Source organism: Rousettus aegyptiacus, unplaced genomic scaffold (genome assembly GCF_014176215.1).
Source record: "Rousettus aegyptiacus isolate mRouAeg1 unplaced genomic scaffold, mRouAeg1.p scaffold_m13_p_5, whole genome shotgun sequence".
In the NCBI taxonomy this organism is placed as follows: domain Eukaryota; kingdom Metazoa; phylum Chordata; class Mammalia; order Chiroptera; family Pteropodidae; genus Rousettus; species Rousettus aegyptiacus.
The window spans coordinates 52,788,498-52,813,996 of NW_023416308.1; the positions used below are offsets into that span (position 1 = coordinate 52,788,498).

At 33.0% G+C, this 25,499-nt stretch overlaps 1 pseudogene; it reads left to right on the forward strand.

The window, feature by feature from the left end:
• Positions 1 to 5,041: 5,041 nt before the first annotated feature.
• Positions 5,042 to 5,160, forward strand: LOC118603115 (annotated as a pseudogene).
• The last annotated feature ends 20,339 nt before the right edge of the window (positions 5,161 to 25,499 follow it).

Genomic DNA, 25,499 nt, shown 5'->3' on the forward strand with positions numbered 1-25,499 from the left:
GTCACTTTTTAAAATTCCATTCAGCAATATGTGATTGAGCCATACTAATTTTTTAATCGATCCCAAATTTGTACTTGCTTTAGAAAATATTCCTTTTTCTGTATTATTCTTACTATCTCAATTAATATTATCATTTGTGTTTCTTTTAGAATTTAATTGTTAAAAATAGAACCAAATTTTCTTCTGAAGATAGTTGAATAAGAAATGATTAGTAGGGAAGACAAAAAAATTATAGAGAGGCAAATAGAGTTTGCCTGGGCCCATGTGCTATCAGAAGTCCCCTATAATAGATGGTGACGCCTTCATGCACAGCAATCTCACCACACGGACAGCTCGAATCTTGCCTCAAAAACAAAAGCAAGAAACAGTACTACAAATTATTGCATATCATGGCTGTTTTCAAATACTCAAAAGAACTAATATTAAGTGCGTGAATGTCAATGATCTACTTAAAAAATTATATTAAAGGAAAAAAAAAAAAACTGCGAGCAGTAGTTAAGTCAACCAGAATAAATTATGTAGTTCTGGGTTTTATTTCACCTATGCCACTGATTTCTGTGTAAGCTTGTGTTGTTCATTTGCCCCGATTTGTTTTTCAGATCACTCTAAAACCCCTGGATAAGAGCAGATATTTTTTCCTGGAAATTAAGTGAATTGAATGATTTTTGCTATTTACACTTATATTATAGAAAATGTATCTGTCAACAACTTAAAATAATTTGTAATCTTTTCTTGAGGTTGTAGATGAAATCCTATCTGTTAGAATGTATGATAACCTGTTGCACAGTCTACAAGTAGGAGTGACTTGCACATTGCTATTCAAATTCTATTAGGCCAGAGTGTTTTATATCTCACTTCCAGTAAAAATTTTGGGGAGAGGAAAAACATAGATTATCACCTATGTAAATCTAGTTTTACATGTGTCCTAAAAAGGGACCACTTAGTAAATACCAAGGTCATATATGTTGTAATTATGACTTGTAGTTCTAATGATTGAAAATTAATGGAAATACATTAGCAGAAATAAGTAGAAATATTGTGTCACTTATTAAGAACACAAAGATGTTCAGTGAAGTTCAAGTTTTTTTTCCCCATGTGTTAAACATGTCAGTATTGCAAAATGCATAGTGGATGGTTTAACTTAGGCAAGTTTATTAAATTGCATTTGGTTGCCTCATCAAACATTCAAAAGAGAGTGAAAGTGGATGGTGATTCACTATGTGAAAATGAATGTGGGTTGTTTTACCAAATAAATAGAGCTATTTCATCATTTCAGACAATTCTTTTGAATGTGCCAGTGGGATTTTTATTTCCAATGTGGAAGAAAATAAGCACACAGAAGCTTCCTTGGAGTTCTAACCTTAGTACTTGCTGACATTTCAAGGTTATCCTATCTCTCGTCAACAAGTGGCTATTGACCCTGACGCATATGCCAAAAAAAAAAAAAAAAAAAAGCTCTGAAATCACATTTAGGTCAACTAATCTATTTTTTTTTTAAACCGTGAAATCAAGAGCCTTAATCACATTAGTGATGCTTGACCATTCTGTTTCAATTCCAGGGTTGTCTTGTGAAACTAATGAACTGTCTTGGTGACTCCAAAGCACAGCCAGGGTCTCACAGGCCAGTTGTGAATTATGAGCACATTTCTTTTTATTGCCCATCAATCTTTTCCAGTTTTATATTCACAGTAGTTTAAAACACCTAAATCCACATCAGTGACTGTGCAGCAGTGCTCTGGATGTTTGGGATTAATAGTGAAGTTAAGTATATCCCCTATATTTAAGAAAAAAGCATTTTCAGTACAGCCCAACCTTAATTACAGTAAATCAGACCTTATCCAATGACAAGGTTGATAAATGTCAGTGCTTTTTTTCCAGTATGTGTCATAATAACTCTCACACTGCATCATGAAATAGTGCTTTAGAGAAATGGACCTAGAGTTAAATACTATAACATCAGGTTTGAAAGGTAATATTGGTTTTGACATGAAACCAATGCATGATGGGAGCTGAATAACTAAAGTCAATGCCGAAGAATGGGTGTGGGAAGTTGATTTGGCTATTATATGTGTGGAGGTTATGCTAAGGCTTTGATTACAAATGGAATTTCTCAGGTAGGTGGTACAAAGAAAAAAGAAGTTGATTTTAGCATAGAGATTGGAAAAATGTCCATAAAAGAAAAAAAAAGGTGAAACAGTTATGTTGAAGGTCAGCAGTGGTTACATTTAACTGAAAGAAAGGCAATGGCATGGGTGCGAATGGAAACAAAAGAGGGAGAAGTAATGAGGGTCTTTTATGAGACAGACATTTAAACGTGAGTCAGAAGTAAGATGAGTGGATAACCGGCAAGTACTGAATTAGATAAAATTTGGTAAAAAAAAAAAGAGCAGTGTCTGGAAGCCAGGTCTAACATTTCAAGGGTGGCCTGAGGAAGGTACTGCAGAGAGTGGTAACTAGTTCGTGCCTAACCCTGCTGAGTGAAGAATAGGCAGCTAGAATGAAAGTTGTAACTGCACACGTGCAGCCAATGTGACCTCATTACAGAATTTGCTGTCTCTTACTTTTCTCTACGGTGCTATTGACCAGCAGAGGAATCTCTGTTTTAATAATATTTTAAGTTTTTTCTTCATTTTTCCACTCCTACACACACACACACACACACACACACACACACACACACACACATGCTGGTTTTTGGCTGGAAGAGTCATTCAAATACAAATCGACTTTTTGTTTATTTAACACATTTTCCTCTAGTTCCAGCAATTTCTAGATGTTTTTTTTCTTTTCAATATTTTAACAAATTCTTGATAGTGGTTTACAGATGTCACAAGGATGCCTGGTATAATTTGCAGCCATTTTGACAGGATGGTAACTTGTGCTGATCCTGGGACAGAGGACCAGCATAACATAGAGATGCAAACTTATGATTCCACTAGCACCCTGGCCCTGAGATTTTCCTAAATACAATCATAGTTGTAACAATGGTCATTTAGTTAATAATCAATAGTAAGAACAATGACAATAACAATAGCCCCCTTTTTTGTGGAACATTTGTTGTACGCCAGGGATTCTAACATGTGCTTTGTTTATTTTATTCATTTTAACCCTCTCACCAACCATATGATTTAGGCATTACTTACCCAATCTGCAGATGAACACTCTGGAGCTCAGAGAGATTAGGAAACTTGACCAAGGTTACTCTCATTAATTAGAAGAGTTGTGGCTCTAATCAGATATGCCCTAGTGTGAAAGCCTATGTTCATCGTATGACAATATGGATTTATATCACTGGATTGAGGATTATCCTTAACTTTTTTTTTGTTATGAAAATACTCTAAGGCATGGGGTAATATTAAAATTCTATAACTCTGTAGTTTTAGCAAATGCCTCATTTATTTTCAATTAAGAAGTCATGTACCAACACAGTGTGAAAGCACAGGACATTTATGAAAGAACAATGTGCTTAACTGTTTGGTGAGAGAGAAGAAAGGAGTCAGGGCATGGAAACAAACTTTCTCTCACATCACAATTTTGTTTAACCTTGTTCCTAACTGGATGTTTTTAAAATTTATTCATTTCCACAAAATAATAACAAATATGTGGTTTATAAGGGAGCAAAAGATCTCTAGTAGAGATTTATTCAAAAATTTTCTTAGTAATGTAGTAATTGTACTAATGATTGTTTATTTGTTTAATATATTCCTAATAATGATTGTAATAATAACTATAGCCTTATTTTGTGTTGAACATTCATCATATTCCAGGAATTCTAAAATGTACTTTTTAGATTTTATCCATTCTAATCCTCTCACCAACACCATGATAAAAATTGGTAAATATTTTCAGAAAGCATGAGCTCTTAGACATTAATAAATTAGTTCCTCAAATGATGGTATTAGTACTTCTTCCAAATGAAGTTCGAGACTTCAAAAATATAAAAATAATAGAAATTAATGAATGGCAATAAAGATCTTGACTAAAAGCAAGATTGGGATCAAGGCTATGGGTCAATCCTAGATAAATATTAAAATCTTGTCCAGATGCAAGTGGTCATTTTCCTTTTATGTTTCCAAAATAGGCTCTTATAATTTCAAGTTAAGATAAACACATACAAATAGTTCAGGTTAGAAACTAAAGGCATTGATTTACATTTCACCCAACAGTGCACAGTGTTCCTTTTTCTCCAAACCATCACTAACATTTATCATCTCTGAAAAATGGCCATGCTCACAGGTGTAAGGTGATAACTCATGGTTTTGATTCACATTTTCCTAATGATTAGTGATATTGAGCACCTTTTTTTAAAATACCTCTTGGCCATTTATGTCTTCTTTGTAAAAATATTTATTCAAGTTCTTAGCACATTTTTTATATTGGTCTATTTTTATTTTATATTTTTTTGCTGTTGAATTATATGAATTTTTTATGTATTTTGGATATTATACCTTTAGCAGATATATGGTTTGCAAATATTTTCTACCATTCTGTGTTGGTGGGAATGTAAATTGAAAAGGCTATTATGGAAAACAATGTGGATGTATTTCCAAACATTAAAAATAAAACTATCATGCGATCCAGCAATCCACTTCTGGGTATATGTATAAAGGAAATGAAATCAGTGTCTTGAAGAGCTATCTATCTGCACTGCCATATTCATTGCAGAATTATTTATAATAACCAAGATATGGAAATATACCAAGTCTCTGTTGAAGAGTAAAGATAGTATGCTGTGTGGAATATTATTTGACCATAAAAAAGAAGGAAATTCTGTCAATTATGACAACATGGATGAACAAACCTGGAAGACATTATGCTAAATGAAATAAGTCAGACAGAGAAAGACAAATACTGGATGATCTCACTCTTAAAAAGTCTAATTTGCAGAACTAGAGAATAAGATGGTGGTTTCCAGGGGTGGAGGTTGGGGGAGAAATTGGTAAAAGGATACAAGGTTTCAGTTATAAAGTGAAATTCTGGTATCTAATGTACAACACTGTGATTTAGTTAAAGTGTTCTGCCTTGTATACTTGAAATTTGTGTCTATGGCCATGCTATCCTGAACAAGCCTGATCCCATCTGATTTTGGAAGCTAAGCATGGTTGGGCCTGGTTAGTACTTGGATAAGAGACCACCTAGGAAGACTAGGTGCCGTAGGTGTAAAAATAAAAAAAAAAGAGCTTGTAAGCTGACAAGGTCCTTTGAGGTCAACCAAGGGTTGCCTCGCCTTAAAAAAAAAAAATAAAAGAAATTTGTTATAAAAGTAGATCTCAAGTGTTCACAACACACACACACACACACACACACACACACACACACACACACACACACAAATTACATAAAGTGAAACACTGAAAAATTAAAATGCTAAAGGCACTGGAACCGGGGATTGAAACTGCTGTACAAGAGGAGGTTGCTTCAGAAGGAAACCAGGGAGCCAGAAAAACTCAGAAATTTGTATAACTGTGAGTAAGAGAGTCAAGTTGTTAATTGACACATTAAGGAGTCCTTGAAGAAACAGTTATATATCATGTTTCCTTCCCAAAGAAGTCAACATTCTAATGGTGGCAGAGGTCACATAGGGAGATAATTTAAATACAAAATGGCAAACTCTGAGGTAATTTGCAACACAGGAATCATTCTTAATCTGGACTGAGAGGAAAGCTTTTCTGGAAGAAGCATGATGGCTAAACTGACTCTTAAAATATGAGAGTTAGCTTATAAAGAAAACTAAGATCTCTCTTCTCTAGCAATCTGGCAGACTAGCTACTGTTTTTCAAACAAAACAACTAAAGTGTTTTGATATGATATTTCGAACATCTTTTGTAGTGCAATTTTGATCTGTTGTTGGAAGGAAGAATTCTATGGACCTCATAAAGTGAAAGCAAAAGTACTCTTAATAGTGCATATCAAAATCATTTTTTTTCCAAGGAAAGTTTTCTGTCATGCTGTGGAGACCTTGAGCTTTGGAGAATAGTAGGTAAAGCTTGCTGTCTGCTAAAGATGGAGTATATCAGAAAAGACCCTTATAAGAAAGTTGAGACCAGTCTCAGAGTAAAAATGAATACTAAATAAATTCCTTGCTCGTAGAGAATAATAAACAAATCTGACCTGAGATGAATATTGAGCAGATAGGAAAAAAATAATTTCTCTTGAGAATTTTTTTTACAAGATAATCAATTCCTAGTTTATGTCCAAATTTATAACACTTGTTTGGTTTGAAAAATATCAAGCATATAATTTAATTTACTATGGTCCCTAGATGATAGCCCTCAAATCAACTGATAATATCAACTAAAGACTAAAAATTTTCTACAGACATAATTCCAATGAGTTCACAATAAAAAGTCACATAGCACATATTGAAACAACGCCTCTGAAATGAGACTCAGAAGAAATACTAAAAGTGTAATGACATACACATATATTTCAGATTATCAAAAATGATCAGGCAAATAATCTAGTATAGTTATCTTAAATGCATTTAAGGAAATATAGGACATAAAAATAAAAAAAAAAAACTACAAAGAATTACAGAGGTAAATGTAACAAAATAAGATATGCAAATATTATATACGAATACAATATATTATACATCTAATTGAAATTTAAAATCAATAGATGAATTAAACAGCAGAGTTTAATACAGAATTTGAAGATAAGGGAAATAATTTTTAAAATTACCCAGAATGCAGAGAGGTGAAAATATAAAAGAGTATTTAAAAGTAAGGGAGGATAGAATGAGAAGTTGCAACATATGTCTTTTCAGAGTCCCAGAATGAGATAAGAATGTGAATAGGGGAAATCTAACACTTAAAGTGGTGAAATAACAGTCCTAAATTTAAGAAGCTCTCTAAATCTCAATAGGTTAATGAAGAGAAATCCAACCCAGACCTGTAATATTGAAAGTGTACACCATGAAGAAAAAAGGAGGCTAGCTTAAAAGTAGCCAGAGAGAAAACAGAGTTCACCTCCAAAGGCACCAGAATTAGTTTGATGGCTGCTACTTTTCAGCACCAATGGAATAGAGGACAGTGGAATATTTTCCAAATTCTGAGAGAAAATAACAATCAAATATTCAATCTAGAGAGAAGCTACCTTTCTAGAATGAAGGTAAAATACTGGTACTTTATACACAAAACCTGAGTAATCTTATCACCAGTAGATACTCGCAGGATAACATACCAAAGTGCAGGAATTGAGGAAGAAATGAAATAATCCCATAGTGAAGATCTGTGCTTGATGCTAGAGTGAATAGTGATAAAAGATATTAGCAAATGTGTAGGTAAGATTAAATGAACTTTGTGCGAAGCAATGGTAATGCTTATATTTGTAAAGAGAAAAAGAATAAAAATTAAATACTAACCATCAAGGCACATAAGGGGGGAGAAAGATGAGCATAATTAAAAGCTAAAAAACTGTTATCAGTTTCTTAAGAAGTTAAACATGTGCTTACCCTATGACCCAGTAATTTTGCTACTAGTTATTTATCCAAAGGAAATGAAACCTCTGCTTCTCCTCGAATAGCTTTGAACAAGAATATTCAGGACAGTTTTATTCATTAGCCTCAAACTGGAAATATCTCAGATGGCCATGAATGTATTTTAATAAAACAAAAACAAAAATACAAATTTATAGTACATTCAAACAATGGAAGACTACTCATCAATTTAAAATAACTGGTGTACACAGGATGGATGGATTTCAAAACTATTATGCTGTGTGAAAAAAGGGTTGACACAAAAGAGAATAGCATATGATTCATTTTATATGTTCTATAACAAATTAAACTAATCTATGCTATCTATGATAGAAATTCAATGCATAGCTGCTTTATGGGATGGGAGTGGGAATTGACTGAGAAATAGCAAAAGGGATCTTTTGGGGGGATGAAACTGTTCTATATATTTCTAGACTATGGATTATACAGGTGCATTTTAAAATGATCAAAGTGTACACAGAAGACCTGAGCTATTAGTGTATGTAAATTATACATCGATAAAAAAAAAAAAACAACTTCTCAACAGCTATAGGGGAAAATAGAATGAGGAAATAAAACTACAAACTGAATAGTTGCCAAAGAAAGCAAGAAAGACAGAAAAAAAGAAACTGAAAAAGAGAGAGAAATAGAGAATACATAGAAAGATAAGAATAAATTCAAATATATCAATAATTATAATTAATGTATATAGACTAAAGTCTCAAAACACAAAAGACATATTGTTATCTTATACATATTGAGAAAATGCCATTATATAGTGTTTACTGCTATATAATGAAGACATAAAGAAAGAGAAAGATTGAAAGTCAAGGGTAGAAAAATACATGACAGGGAAAAACAAACTTGAAGAAGGTATGAATCCATTAATATTAGACAACAGGCAAAAAGTAATATTGGAAATAAAGTAGAGTTCTATAAAATGATAAAAAGCTAATTGAACAAATGTATATAAAAATTTTAAACTATATATTTCTAATTACAATTACACAGGCTCAAAATATATATAAAATAAAATTTGGCAAAACCACCAGGAAAACTTGACAAAGTATCATTAAATTGACAGATAAATCACACAATGTATTAATCGAGATAGAGAAAATTTAAACAGCTTGTCAACCTGTATACTCTGAACACATCTAGAATATTAAACCTAGTAACAAAAATACCTATTCTGATTAGACTAATCCAGATAAAACATTCTGGCCTTTAAATTAGCTTCAAAAATTTCAAAGGATTGAAATCATGCAAACTACATTTTTTATCTAAAATGTCATTAAGTTAAAATCCACACATATAACTAAAAAAATACTAAATGTCTAGAAATAACAAATTATACTTTTAAGTAATCATGGATTTCAAGAAAAATGTATACTGGAAATGAGATGACATTTGTAAGTGAGCTTTAATTCATATACTACGTACCTTGGAGGTACTTGTGTATATTCATAAAGAATATCAACCTTATCAAGATCCATGAAAGAATTTTGCATATAACATTTTATGTAGGTTGGTCTAGCAGCAAAGAGTTAAAGTTGTTTAGGGGGAGCACAATTAGAATTAAACATATGAAAACCTGAATAGGAGTAAAAAGGAGAAGAAATGAGAAAGCAGGGATTCAGAAAATTTCACAAAATCAAACAAACAGGATTTGGTACTGAATTAGATGAGTATTATAAAAAGAAGCCCAGGATTTCTTTTAGATTTCTAACTTGATGTTTGCAAGATGGGGATGATGGTGATTTCTTTATTAAGCTGTGGAATAGAGGAGGCAGGACAGATTTGAGAGTAGAGGAAAGATGATGTGTTCAGATTTTAAGTGTTGATTTTGTGATTGTGAATGAGTCCACATTACTAAACATGTTGAGGGATCAGATGCCAAGGTAAATAAGTAGATTTGTGAGTCACCAACACATAGAATGTGATTAAGATCAATATACATGTGGAACCATAATAGATAAAGTACATAAAACAGTGATGCAAAGTCTCCCCGCTGACAACACATTGGGTTTGGCTATGCTGAGACCACTGATAGCCCCCTTGGGAGTGAGTTGAATGAATACAGTAGGTTTCAGAATCTATCCGCTTTACACTGAGATATAAAAAGGAAATGGGGAACTTGGAGAAGATGATTATAGTCCTTTCTTTAAAGAAAATTTTATTGGATGGTAAGGAAAGAAAGGAGACAATCGAAATTTTAATTGCCAATGAGAATTCTTTTTAAGAATGAGTCAGAACCGGCCATATATATAGTCTTGGAGAAGGAAGCCAATACACAGGAAAATGCCAGCAATGAAAGAAAGGCATTGATTTTTACTAGAGAAAGATTCTGGAAGAGGGTAAATGAAATCAAAGGCATAGATTAAGGAGTTGACCTCAAAGAGATTAGATCATCTCAACCTCTGTGGTTAGAAATAGGTAGTGATTATGGATATAAACAATTTTCTTTGCAGAGAACTAAAAGTTGAATGTGTTTCATGCATAAATACTATTTTGTAATATGGATGGAGACCTTGCACCCTTTCATTCTTTTAAGTAGTCAGCTGCCAAAATGTAAGCTTTAAGGTTTAATAAGGAATCAGGGAAAGTTGGGTACATATTGATTTTACTCAAAGCTTTCCATCTGCCTGTAGTCTTAAAAATTATTGCATCTATATATTTGAATACATTGCTGCTGATGATCATATTTCATCACACTAGGAAATTTGCATTAATTTGCTATAGGCACATATATGACATTCTTATTAAAAATGTTTTTGTCGAAAGAGACTTTCCTCTTAAAAAGTGATTTAGAGGGAGAGAGGCAAAATACATTGCTTACAAACACTGTAAGCAAAATCCAAAGAGAAAATAAATACCAGAAAATAAATACTGTGTTCTAGTAGCAGAAACCTCTCTCTTAATTCATATAAATGTTGCTACTTTGGAGTGTTTTTCTTTACAGATTTAGAGATTCAGAAGAACAAGAGGCTTTTTGTCATTTCTAGTCATAGTTCATCCCTGAATTCCTGTGAAATCTTTTTAAAATTGCTCAGGGCTAGCCCTTAATGTGCAGAAATACAGAAGTATGTACATTTTGTCAGGGGGGTATGCAGGTGGTTTGTAAGTAATTGTGTTAGAATTTCAAAAGGATGAGTTGTCAACAAAAACTCTGTATTCCCCTTTATCCATTTGTCTCTATAAAATGATAAATACCTTCTCTAAGTTCAGTTTTAGAATGAATACATTCAGCTATCTTTTGCTATACCAAAATAAGTTTCAGAATTCTTTTGAAATCAATTGGTTATTATTTTAGAGAAATTTCATCAAAATTTTATTTTTAAAAAATAAATGGAGACTTTGTGTAAAACCTGTAATCTCTATAAATGCAGGACTGTGAACGTCAACCTAAAGATGCATAAGGATATTTCTTTAGTCAGAAGTAGCAGAAGGTAAGCACAGGAGGTTAGATATCACTGACAGATTTTAGAAGGTGAGTAGTCTGTTTCTCAAGTGTGTTGTGCAATTCATTTTACTGGGCATGAATATTGTGCAGGCCACTTTATATACTTGATCTTATTTCATCTTTGGAATAATTTGATGAAGTAGAAACTATCATCCTGCACATAAGAATATTTAGACTTAAAATTTAAACAACTTGCCTAAATTTGCATGTGAGAGCACAGAATTGAAGAAAGCATTATATTCAACATATGCCTAACTCAGTCCTCCACTTACACCTGCTCTTGAATTTTGGCTATAGTGAGAATTATGAATTTTCAAAGTGAAGTAAATTGTAGGAAATGTAGAGGTAGTGAACACAATAGGACTTTTACCCACACAAGAGAATTAATGTGGGTTCTGGATGACAGGATAATCAGAACGAGCCTTTGGCAACTATGTTGTCAGTGACTTTAGATGGTACCTCCTTGGCAAAGGCCACCCTTGTCCACAGAGACAAGCTCAGAAGTTTAGGATGACTCTAGGTCAAAGCTCAGTGCTAGAAATTTATGTCACTTAATGTAAATATAATAAGTAGTATTCAGAGAGTATCAGGAAAGCCATAATAGGTGCTTTCTGCTTGGGGCTGGATGAGGTTACACCGAAAATCCAATTCCTACTAATAGAACCAACCCATGGAAGTGCTGATATCATCTAGGCTTTTTAGTAAATAATATGCTCTTTAGTTTGTTTTGGTTTTTTTTTCATTTTATAATGAAAATTTAGCAAATAGAGTAAAATGTTCACTTAAATACTGTATGGATCAATAATTTTAATTCCTTTGTTATCTTCTCATAGATTCTAAATAGCTCAAGTGTCTATCATGTAAACACCAAAGAGAATGTAAGTACAGCACTATTATGATTTATTTTTAACTGCTTAGCATTTCCTAATAGCCAGGTCTCAGAGGCCTCCTATTACCTTGGAAATATGTGTTGTCATTTTAACAGCTTTTATGACATAAGCATCATACAGTTCAGAGCTACACTGCATTTTTTTTTTTAGACTTGCTTTCCCACCAAATTTATCATTTGTCACATTAAGCTGATACTATATCACTGACTCCAGCAAAATAACATTTTAAAAAATATTGACTCAGAAAACTGCTTTTTATATAATGTCATTTAAATATATGTCAGGGCAGGGATGCTTCTTTTAAAAGTATGTTTATTAGAAAAATAGTATTAAATTACAGAATGTATAAATTATAGAAATGATTATCTACATGAGTTAAAGTTCATGTAAGAGACATTATCATACATTTAGGCTTAGTATGTTCTATATGTCAAATATGTATTATGTTCTGCATATTCATGTGAAAGTGACCATGTAGCAACCAGTTAATGAACACTTGCTGAGTGCCTAAGGTTGGACGAAGAGTTCCAAACCATTATCTCATTGTATCATTGTAACAATCCCTTGGATTATGTTATCCTCATTTTAAAGATAAGAAAACTTGTACTAAGAATGTTTTGAGAAATTCTCCCAATGCCGTACGGTTAACAACTGAAAGAGCTAGTATGTGAACAATGACATGTGTTCAATGATGTGACTTTAGTTAAAAAAAAGAAAAAAGAAAAAAAGAGTCACAATGGATCATAGATTTAAATAAAACAGCTAAAACTATAACGCTTCTAAAATAAATAAGAAAAAGTCTTTCTAACATTGGGTCAAGCAAAGATTTCTTATATTAAATACAAAAAGAATGTCCATAAAAGAAAAAAAAAATCAATTTCATCAAAAATAAAAACTTCTCTGAAAAATAGTGTTAAGAAAATAAAGCCAAGTCAAAGACTGGGAGAAAATATTTGCAAAATATACATCTAATAAAGAATGTGTACAAACGATATATATATATATATATAAAACACTCACAACTTACATTAAAAAAAACTGTTTGTATAATTCAGCAAGTGTTCTGTATATGTGACTAACTTGTCAAATTAAGTTTTACCCCTAAATGTTAAAAACCGACATTTAGAACATTAATTCATATGGTATACAACTTAGAAATATAAATGATAAAAAAAATCGATAAACTAACCTTGGTATCTATTTCTAAATGTAGCAAAAGATGTGCATAATCATTATGGAAAAATGTATAAAATATATTAAAAATTATCCAAAAAGACCTGAATAGATAAATATACTGTAGATAGAAAGAGCTTATATCTTTAAGATTTTAATTCTCATAGTTTTTACACATTCATGCAATCCCAAGCAAATCCCAATAGAAATTTTATGTTCATATATGGAATTTGACCAGCTAGATCAAAACTTTGTATGGAAGAGAAAAGGGTTAAAATTAGCTAAGAAAATTTTGAAGAAAAATAATAAAGTCAAGAGATTCTTCTACCAAGTATAAAATCCTTATAAAGATACAGTAATTAAGAACATGAATAAACAAAGGAATGAAACATAAGAAAAAACCCATATACCTATAAAATTTGATGTTTGATTGTTGTATCATAGAGATCACTGGAAAAAAAGAATATTAAAAAACTCATGTTGGGAGGAGAATTGGCTATCTATGTAGAAAATATTTTTATCCCTTTCTCGTGCCATGCACAAATATGAAATCCAGGTGAATTTAGAAAGGATGACCATGAGTCTCTCCTTGCACAGACCAGTCCCAGTTTATACCTGCCACCTTGAAGTAATTATGATAGAACCTCCTTTCACTACCAAAGATGTTCAGGTTTGAATAATAAATTATATGATAAAACCTAAATGTGTTGAAGTATACCATTAAACCTTTTAAAAAGAAAACCCAAATGTATATTTGTATTATGAGGATTGACAAAAGATTTCTTCAATAAGAACCTAAAGTCCATACCATCTACTCCAAAAAAGGTTAACACATTACAGTTGAGGGTTTCTAGACAAACACAGACTTAGAATTTATCCTTCTAATAGGAGTGGGTTAGGATTTAGGAATAAAGATAATACAGAAGTTGGAATAAGAATAAGACAGTTTCAGAATAGGAGAAACAGAGAAGGTAGAACACAGAGATTGTAGAGCCCAATTCAAGACCTGGAACAGTCCCGTCCTTTTGAATTTCTAAGCATGGATAAGGTGACTAAAGGATGTGGAACACTGAGGAATTGGGACTTCATGAAGATGGTTTTTATCCCCTGAGGCCCTGTTAATTCACTTTTATTTGCAGTTCTCCTTGTATCTATAGCAATAACCTAGAAATACAAAACGGTCGTGTCTTTGATAATTTATTCGTGGTTCCGACAGTACCACATGGTCTATTTCCCAAGACACTCATACCAGTTCTTCATATGACTTTTACTAAGTAGAATTTTAAATGAAATATTTGATCAGAATCCTATTCTATATAATGTAATGTCATGTTGTATTAATTTTTCTCGTCGAACTCACTCCTTTATTATTCAGAGGTGAAATATTAATTTTTATGTATCAGTAAAATAAAATATGAGACTCATTAACTAACTGAGAGGAAATGATCGTGTTTCATGGGACAGAGTTGTCTAAGCACTATGAATCAAAGATAAATAAGACCCAGCCACTGGTTGCCTTAAGTTTGTGTTCTAAGGAAAGTAAAAGAGAGCAAGCAAAAAAAAAATCGTAATGTTGTGTGTGCATGAGTTAGGGCTCCTTCATTGCAGCGACAAAACAACTTCTAATAGTTTAAGTTATAAAAGTGCCCATGTAATCAACTACAAATTCCAGAGATGCATTTGTCTCCACACATGTTAAGATCCAGGAGGCTGAAACATGTCATTAGGATGAGGTACCCTCTTTATCTCTCTCATGGATCCACTTCCTTTGTTGGCCAGCCACTCCAGGTTCATATGGCAATTTTCAGAAGAGAAGATTTCTGTTTTCCAATGACCGAGAAAAATGACAAGAATGTTTCTGATTTCCAGTCTCTCACCCTGAACGCTTCTCCCCCACCTCCACACAAATATACACTTGCAGTCAGGGGATACATTGTTCAGGTCAGGCCTGGGTAATGTACCCATCCCTGTATTCACTAGGAGTGTTGAAATTGAAGAGAGGAGTAAGAGCTACTTAGAGAGTTAAAGTAGATGTGTTAGGTTAATGTAGGTTTCTTTTCCCAGGAAAAGAATAAAGAAAAAAGGAAAGATTTATCTGAGGTTATCCGATGGGTACTGGTGACCTTTAATTATGTAAGTTTTATAGATGGGAGAAAGATAATACATTCATTTCTCTGCAGTTTAATTTATTGTGAGAATTTCAGGTAAAGATCTTCAAAACTTTCTGGTTTGGTGAGTCTGGAGTTAAGCACAGAGACAGGATTGGAGTTCAACATGGCATAGTAGTGGTACTTGGAGCTATGCGGTGAAGTGCATTAAAAAAGAGTTTTGACCTAAACAATTACTACCACCACCAACAATCCCATGGAGTAAAAACAGGATTATGCTTTAGTGTGATAAGTTGCAAGAAGTATTTTCAGGATAGAAAGGAGGTGCATTTAAAATGGCAGTCCCTGAAACAGACTTGAAATTGACTTGAAAAAATAAAATGATTTACAAACAACTTTTAGTTACATCCTTTTTATAAAGTAAAGCTCTTTCATTTTCTGTTGTCAGAGTTTGTGGTTTGGCAAATGCCGCAGGAGAATTTGTTTATTTTTTCACATTCATATCACATCCCCTTCTGCGTGATCAATGAGGATTTGAGGCAAGTCAAGGCTCAATGTTTTTATTTTGAATCTTATATAAAGGTAGAGAAAAGAATGTTAAAAAAAACCTTACACTAAACTCAGCAAAATTTGTGTTGATGATTTCAAATTTGAAAATAAAATACAATTTCTTACAGCAAAGAAAGGGCCCAATAAAATAGCAAAACTATTTTATTATAATAAAAACTTTGATTAGACGATACAATTGACCTTATAGACTATCTTATAATTTCTAGCTTCCTTCATTTCTAGCATCCCCAGGATTATGTTTTTAGCTCTGAGCTGTGTTTTATATGTGGTCCAAATCTGTCACTGCTGTTTAACTCAACACTATTAAAATCCTTAACCATAGGGCTTTCAGATTATTGGTAGATGTGGTATTCATTCTATTTTTTTCTCATTAAAAAAGAAACATAGACAATAGAAAATATCAAATATTAAGTTTTTGTTTAGAAAAATCAGCTTTTCTTTCCCTTAGCATGTTATAATGTTAATTACCATAAAAAATGAAATTATTTAGGATTCAATCTTTTAATGTTAGCAGAAGGTAATATTGGCTTTCATAAGTATTTAACTTTCAAATTTCTTTTCAAAATAAATTCTTTAAAAATAAATTACAAAACCTAGTTGGAGTGTTACAGTGCATAGAAGTAGCAATTAATGTTAGAAACATAAAAAATACTACTTAATACTACCTAAAATGCTACCTTTCCAAAGCTGTTAATATAAAGGACCGTGTGATAGCCAAGTATTCCTATAGGAAAACTGCACCAGCTTGTATTCTGCCTTACTTTGGGACTCAACTAGTAGTAAAAATAAAAAATTAGCACATAATAGATACCAAGCAGAACTTTCGAATTTGCATTAATGAGTGCATTTTTGAACTCTTAGAAAATGCCATGCAGTATAAAGTGTTAAACTAAATTTTAATGCTTCCCTGAAGAACATCATAATTAAGGTAAAATAGCAAAGTAAGTATCTATTACTTCAAGTTTACTAATATATAAATGCAAGTTTGTAAATAAAAACTAGAAATTTTCATGTTTGGAATAATTTCTTTACACACCTCTATTTTCTCATTAATAATTTAAAAACTACTATTTATATTTTGAATTTCTCTCACACTTGCTCTTCTTTAAACTCTGATATGGAATAGTTACAAGGCTGAAATAACATTTTAACTATTCCATATTTCTTAAAATACATTTTAAATATGCTTTTAGAAATATTTATTCTTTTATATATATCTTTTATACTTAAGTGTTTAGAATGTAGATACTAAGTCATTTTCTATCATGTATTGTAAAGTCCTTGACATAGAATGTTTAGTATCCATGTCTGCATCTTATTTATGTGTACAAGTTAGGCTTATAATTAAATGGGATGCTCTTCCCTTTCATTGTAGAGTGAGATAGATTACATTCTTTCCTTAACTCGTAGTCATGATTTTTCTACTGAAGATCATCTCTTCTATGTAGCACACTGTAACCTGTAGGTTTAATGCCTTGCAAGACCAAAGGGGCTAGTGCATATCTCAAGGTCACCATCTGTGCAGCGACAACATGGCAGTTGAAGGAATTCTTACGCATTTCCTACCATCTCACTGGTAAGGCACTTCCATTCTCTTATTCTGAAAATTTTTTTTTACTATTCATCCCTTCTCAACCCTCCACCCACCCACCCACCCAGTTAAAAATAACATATATTTGGATTGTGGACTTAGTTAAGCCAGGTACTAAGTAAAATGCTTTCCATGCATTTTTCTCAATCAATCCTAATAACAACAGTGTGTCCTAGGTTTTATTATGAAGAAAGTAAGGCTCAAAGAGGTTAAAATGCCTGCTCAAACTAAGGTAATCATTTAAAAAATGGATTTTGGAAAACTCTTACTCTACAGTCTATGATCTGAGCTACCGCCTTATAATTTGTTGTAAATTTGTTTTGTATATTAGTGTTTAAAATCTGATCAAATCTTCTTTCAAGCTTCATTCCTAATTTAAAATCTCTTGACCCTGGAAATTCTCCTTCACTTTCTCTAGTCCCATCTAGAATGTGTCTCAATGAATAAGGAGAGCAATTTGTTCCCCTTGGAACTTTTTTTGAAGAGTGTTATCTCTTCATCATTAAAATAATAGGCTATGCTAACTTTCTGACATGCCTTACTGACCTCTCAATATAGGCTCAATTTTGAAATGTGTACACAATATATTACCTAACTCTGAATACACACACACACACACACACACACACACACACACCCATACACACGTGTGCACGCTCGGGTAAGAACAAGTGCTTTATGGATTTAAATTTGCTCTTTACCAACATTTCTGGGATAGAGATATATTTTGAGTTTATTGAACACGTGCTTGGCAACAAACTCAAGTCCAATAAAAGTCTGATTTCTAATGTCCCAGTTATTTGAGCCTTTCTTTCCACTTATAGGACTTGGTTAAACATAAAATATTTGCAAGTCAAGCATTTGTCTACTTCAATGTAAAGCAGCATCCACAATAAGAGAGAATTTTCTTTCACTTGGAATTTCAGTTCCTTAAAAAATTAAGATTATACATACACACACACACACATATATGTTCTATAAAAATTCAGAAAAGGCAATGCATAGATATGTTCAACTTCAGAAAAATAAATATTTAACAAAAGTTATTTGATAATTTTTTAGTGTCATTACCTTCTCCCACACACATACTTTGAACCTATATACATATTAGATTTTTATTGCTATTTATTTCATATAGATTACGCATTTTGTAAACTTGCATTGGTCATACCAAATAACTCATTCTTACCATTGCCTTATACATTTTTTTCTGAAAAACATCTAACTGTGATGTTGTTTAGTTAACAAATTGAAATCCAATATCAGCAAAGTAAAGGATTTCTTCTGATAAATCAATTTGTCTTCAGAGTGTAGAGTTGGGTCCTTGATTCCTGTTCTAAGAAGGAAACACTTAAATATTGCTAGTAGCTACTTAAACTCACTGTAGTATGTATATGATTTTAAATAACTTGAGTCTAATCGTTCAGGAGACTGATAAAAAAACAAAAACGTGAAATAGAAAAGCCCTTTATTTTCAAATGTGCATTTTATGCTACTTCAAGGGTGTAACAGTCCATAGTTCTTAGGCAAAAAATTCTTAAGCTCAAAAGAGATGAAATGTTGACTTGTAAAGAGGTAAACACTATATACACTAAAACAAAACCAGATTACGCTTTACTTTTGAAATTGAACCCCAATGCACAGATTTTGTGATTGCTTCTATATGTCAGATAACCAAGGGTCAATTACCTTGACAGTAGTGCTTATTTAACATGTCAGAAAAATCATTTCAAGATTACTCAAGAAATGCTTTCTTTTTTTATTACTATTACCACAACTAAATATTATTATTATTATTATTAATTATGATTATTAGTAGTAATAGTATTATCATCATCAGTTAGGACTGGTTCTCCTCACTTATTTAGGAGAGATAAAGAAAATATGGGAACAAAAATGAGGGAAAAGTCTCGATAAGTGATGATGGCCAACCAATTATCTCTTGGATGCCAAATCATTAGTAATCTGTTACATTTCTCAACACTAATAAGAAACTCTCAGAAGGAGAAATGAAAACAATCTCATTTACAGTAGCACCAAAAACCATAAACCAGTGAAAGACCTGAACCCTGAAAACTATAAGACACTGAAGAAATTGAAGAGGATATACATCAATTGAAGGGTATACTATGCTTGTCAGTTGGAAGGATTAATATTGTTCTAATGTCCTTACCACCGAAAGCAATATACAGATTCAGTGTAGTTCCTACAAAATAGCAATGGCCTTCCTCTCAGAACTATAACAACTAATCCTAAAATTTATATGGAACCACAAAACCCCTAAATAGTCAAGAAAAACTCAAGAAAGCAAGAAAGAATGAGATATCACACTCCTTAATTTCAAACTACACGACAAAACCACAATCATCAAAATAGTCCGATAATGGCATAAAAACCGATAGATACACATTTTGGGGCTATTTTATTACATTGAGATATCTATATATCTCAATGTAATAAAATAGCCCAGAAACAAACCCACACCTATATGGTCCATCAATCTGACAAAGGAGATAAGAATATACAATGTATACTGTAAAGAGACGGTAAAGACAGCCTCTCTGATAAGAGATACTGGGAAAACAGGACAGGCACATGCAAAAAATAAAATTAAATTAAACCAACTTCTTACAGTATATACAAAAATAAAGTCCAAGTGGCTTACAGATTTAAATTTAAGACCTGAAACCGCAAAACTCCTAGAATAAAACACAGGCCATAAATTCATTAGCATTAGTCTCAGCAACATCTTTTTGGATATGTCTCTATGGGCCAAGGCAAGAAAAGAAACAAAAGAAGCAAATGGGACTCCACCAAACTAAAAAGAGTGAAGAAACCATCCACAAAATGAAAGACAATCTGCCAACTGGGAGAAGATAGTCACAAATTACACATCTGATAAGGGGTTAATACCCAAAATTTATAAAGAACATATACCATTTAACTGCAGAAAAATAAACAAGTTTAAAAAGGGGCAGAGAACCTGAACAGGTATTTGGTAATTGCACAAGGTTATGCAGGTGCCGATGCTACCAGGCTTTACTCTCTGGTGTGTTGCTGTGAGCTGTTTCTGTACTGACGATGATTAAAGTCCAAAACACAGAGAGAGAAATGTAACTTAAAGAGAGAAATGTAACTTAAAGAGAGAAATGTAAACAATAAATGTACAAAGATTTTGAAATATGTGTTGATTTAATGTATTCACTTAGCATTTTAGGTAATATTATATGTTAGATATATAAAATAGTAGGTGTGCCACAATGACAGCCAATGTCTCAATCTTCCTATAATCTAGTGCTATCTACAATTGAACAAGCAAACAAACAAGGGCAATACACACTATTTTGGAGGGAAAAATAAAGTCTTATAAAAGGACTAGAAGATACTACATGTAGTTTTTCAGAGAAATAATGATTTATTATAAGACTATCCAGTGTCAATATGAATGAATTGAAGTGAGTGAATAGATACCACTCTTTTCAAAGCAAAGTGTTAGTTCCAACTGTTATTCTGGTTATTTCTCCTGTTTTCCAAGAGTTCACAAATTAGTGGCTGCTGTTTCTATGACATTTGTCCTTTCTTTAAGAACTAGAAGCTTCTATCAGTCCCAGCTGCTGATTCGATTCTAGCCCCATGGAGAGGCGAAGCTTTTTACTGATGACATTGTGCTGTGTTACCTATAGCAAAACTCCTTGCGAGAGTTATTTATACTCCATTTCCTCTCCTCCCATTTACTCTTGAACCCACTTGAATCAGGCTTTCACCCTCATCTTTCTAAAAAACTGCTATTGTCAAGGTAACAAATAACCCGCACATTGCTAAATACAATAGTCAATTCCCAGTCTTCAGTGTGTTTGATCAACACATTGTTGATCAATCTTTCATTCTTGAAGCATTTATTTTACTTGGCATCCAGGACACCAGTCTTTGTTCTTCTATATTACTGACAATTTCATTGCAGACTATTTTCCTGATTTATCCAGACCTCTAAAATCTGGAGTGCCCCAGGCATCAGACTTCTATACTTTCCTATGATCATCTTCTTGGTGATCTTAGCTAGACTATGACTTTAACTAGTGTTTGTATACTAATGATGCTCAAATCTATATCCTTTATCTTGGTGGTTAATTGAATTATTCCTCTCTTCTCTAGATGAGAATTACATTTCTTCACTCTAAAAATGTCAAACTCAACTATGTGACTTGCTTTGGTCAATGAAATGAGATTGGAAATTATGTTGGTGGCCTCTATAAACTTTATGCAGTGTGTTGTCATTTTCTTCTACTATGAGACTGGAAAAGTGTTAACAGATCTATTCTGAGAGCCTAGGTCTCAGAGTTAAGGCAACTTGGAGCAGAGCCTGAGCAGCCCTGAGGTGGTCTTATAATAGGAGTGATAAATAAAGATGTATTTTTCTATAAGCCACTGTGATTTGGAAGTCATCTATTAACTACTGCATAATGAAGTAGTTCGATTGGTACAAACACCTCTGTTTCTCCAGATCTCATGTGTTTATTCTTCATTAAACTCCTGCATATTAATATCTTACATGTCCCAAATAAAATCTTCTTTATAAAGTCTTTATAAAGTCTTCTTTATCTCACTAAATAGTGATTCCATACCTTCTGTTGATCAGGCCTTGATTTCTTCCCTATTTCACAATACCAAATTAGTCCATTGGCAAGCCCTGTGAACTTCAAAATACACTAGTTACGTCTGTAAATATATGACAGCTTTTAACCATTCTCTCTCTACAACAATTAACTGTCATCTCTCACTTGAGCAAACTACAATACCCTCCTAACTAGTCTTTCTCCTTTTGTCTTTTATATTCTGTTTTTTATACTGTAACATTCCTTTACTCAAGAATCTCCACACGTTATCTCTTCCATTCAGATAAAAAAAATCTTTTTATCATTGCCTAGGGAACCCTAATAATCTACTTCGCTGACGTCACTTCCTCCTACTCTCTACCCTCCTCTCCCACAGCAGACACATGGAACCCCTTGTGGTTCTTCAAATGTTCCAAGCATGGTTCTTCCTCAAGGTCTCAACATTGTTGGTCCCTATGTCTGGCATGTTTTTCCCCTGGTACCATGGGAGTTAAGTCTCTCACTGCCTTCAGGTCTTTCTTCTGACATCGCTGAATTCACGAGGCCATTCTCAATGACAATACATAAATCCGAGCTCTGACTTCCCCAAGCTACTCCTTAACTCTCCTAATCACCCTTATCTTACATAACTTTTATTCAAAGTATTTAATACCATATGAAATATTACATATGAACTTGTAAGCTCCATGACAGTCAGAATTTATCTATTTTGTTCACAGCCGTATGTCTTATATCCAGATCAGAGACTGCTGTATAGTGAGTGATCATCAATGTGTGTCAATCAATGATGTGTAAAGGATGCAAAGAGAGGTACAAGGTCCTGGCTGTTCCATTTCCTACCTCTGCAACATTGGACAAGTTAATAACCTCTGTGATTTAAGTTATTTATTTATTTATTTTTAATCTAAGACTAATTGGACATATCTCAAATGCTTTGTGTAAGGATTTTAAAGAGAAAATTATATATGGCACTTACAGCAATATCTGGCATGTAGTAAGTGATTGATAAACAACAGCAAAGAAAAATAGATGTACACTTTAGTAGACAAATTGGGAGGGTATTATGCATCAGAAATACATAGTTTCAAATCCCTACTGAGCCATCGCAAGCTGGATATATTGTCATAAACTTCAACCTCTATGCTTCAATGTTCTTATCTATAAGTTGATGATAAAAGAACTTATAGAATTGGAAATAATGAATATATAATGTGCAGACTATGTCATACTCATAGTAGGCATGCAAATAGTTACTATTGTAATGGCAACAATTTAATGAGTAATTCATTTGTGCCAGGAACTTAATACTTTCACAATCCTATAAAGTAGTTATTTTTATTGTTCCTGTTACCACTGGGGTGATGTGAAATCTGGTGTCACCCTAGCATCATGGGCGGGATGGGGTGGAGTGGGGATGTGTGTCATTGGTTCTTTCCCATAGACACGGCAAAAAATATAGGTCAGCAAGACTTAGAAGTAAGATTTATTGAAAGTACATTTCAGAAGGAAACAGCCCAAGGAAGGCTGTATGTAGCCCTGTGGAATTTGGAGGTGAAAAGATAAAAGATAGAGTATACTCCAAGGAAGGAGCAGGTTCTCAGAGAAGAGGGCTGTAACAATGCATAAATGGGAAGGTCTGTATTATATTAGGGCCATGGTGGGTGGTTACAAAGGCATTCCTAAAGATTGGCACGTAAGGTCATTTTTATTAACACTTGGCTGCTATATAACTCCTTGCCTAGTGTACCTGTGCTTACCCCAAATTCGCTCTGTTATAGATGAATGAACTTCTGGGAATAAACATGGTATTATAATGATGGTATAATGAGGCTGAGGTTGTAGGTGGGTTAGGGTGGTACATTCTGCTCATGTGTTTGTGGCCAGATTAAACCACCCATAGGTTTATGTCCCCCCATCCCCACCCTGCCCCAGGCCTTTGTTTCTCAAGATGTAGGAAGGATTCTTTAACAACCAATGGTGTTCTTTGGATGATCTTTGGGTTGTGTCTGGGCTGGGTTTCATTCCTTTGTTCCCCTGTCGCTCATGTCTAACTAACTACCTAACATTTCAACTTTTCCAAATGAGAAAATTAAATTATAGAGAGGCTTGAGAACTTTTATTAGAGCATATAGCTAATAAGTGGTAGAGCTGACATTTTAACTCAATTTGTGTTCTTAAACACTAGTCTACTATTCTCTAGGTATTGGTCTTCTAGTTAATAAATAAGTGCTCATCCTCATAGAATTTAAAACCTAGCTGGCAGGGAGGCGATACATCTATAAATGGTTGAGTAAATGGTGATGCAGGATTTACATAACCATGGAAGCCAATATTAAAAGCTTCCTTGTGCCAAGGTTGAAATTATTGTACCATGAATGAACAATGAGAATTGAGTTTTAAGAGTGAGCAATGAGAGAAGTTTTAAGAAGAATAATTTGCTTATTGTTGACATGATAAGTAAGACTTAGAAGGACTCATCTATGTATTGACCAATCACTATGTTGTATTAACATTTCTGAATCTTTACCTTATCTTCTCTTCTTTTGTGGAGAGGTTGTTTTCTCAGATTTCATTAGCTACTTGAGAAGAATAATTGTGTTTTAGGGTTGTTCCTGCTATGTAGTTGTTCTAGAAAAGAGGCCAGCAATGCCTTTCTAAACAAATGTAATAAATCTGAAAAGGGAAGTAGTTTATTTTATTTCTTGAGCTTATAAAGTGTCTATGTAATAAGTCATCTCAGGGTTCATCTCTCATTAATAAGGAAGAAAAAGAAATAATAATTGGGGGTTATCTATTATGATTTACACTATTACAATCCTTAGAAAGCCATTTAAGGTAGATAATATCATTTCTGCTTTATAAATGAAAGAATTAATGATAAGAGAGATAAATAACTTGTTCAAAGGCAGTAGTCTACTTGAACACAAGAGTGTTGGCCTCCAAACAGACACTCCTTTCTCCCCTTAGAGTCTTCATTCTATTATATACATATGAAGAAGATTAAGGAGGGGACATGAAAAGTGGAGCAAACATTCCAATTTTTAGCTCTGTAAGTCTGGCTGCCATTTTAATTAATCTGTTTAAAACCTAGGTAAAGTTTAAACATTAAATTTCTGTTGAGAAAGGGGAAAAGCCACCATACAGTTCAACATTTTGGAATATTTTTGGGGAAACTTATCAACAACTTTAAAAGAGATTTAAGACCTCTCTCTCTCTTATCTCTATCATCTCAATATGTATTTCTATTCCTATCTCTCTATATATACATATTGACATCCAAATCCATCAATTGAGCAATGAATCTATTGACCTATTTCTGTTGATAAGAATATTCTTCCAATATATTAATATGCTTATTTCCTATGTTGAAGCAATCACCAACATACTTTTAAAATATAGAAGCTATGATCCAAATCTTGGACATATGATTTTCTTAAAGGGTAGAATCCTTTTTACTGGGTAGGACTAAATATAAAATAAGGCTCAACTAAAGGCAGCAGGAAACCAAAGATGAACATTCAACTAATAGCAAGTATTTTTGCTCTTATTCCTGATAAAATCTTCAAAATGTTTTGTAGGGAAGTTGCCTGGGCTTTTTGGGTAGAGGGTTT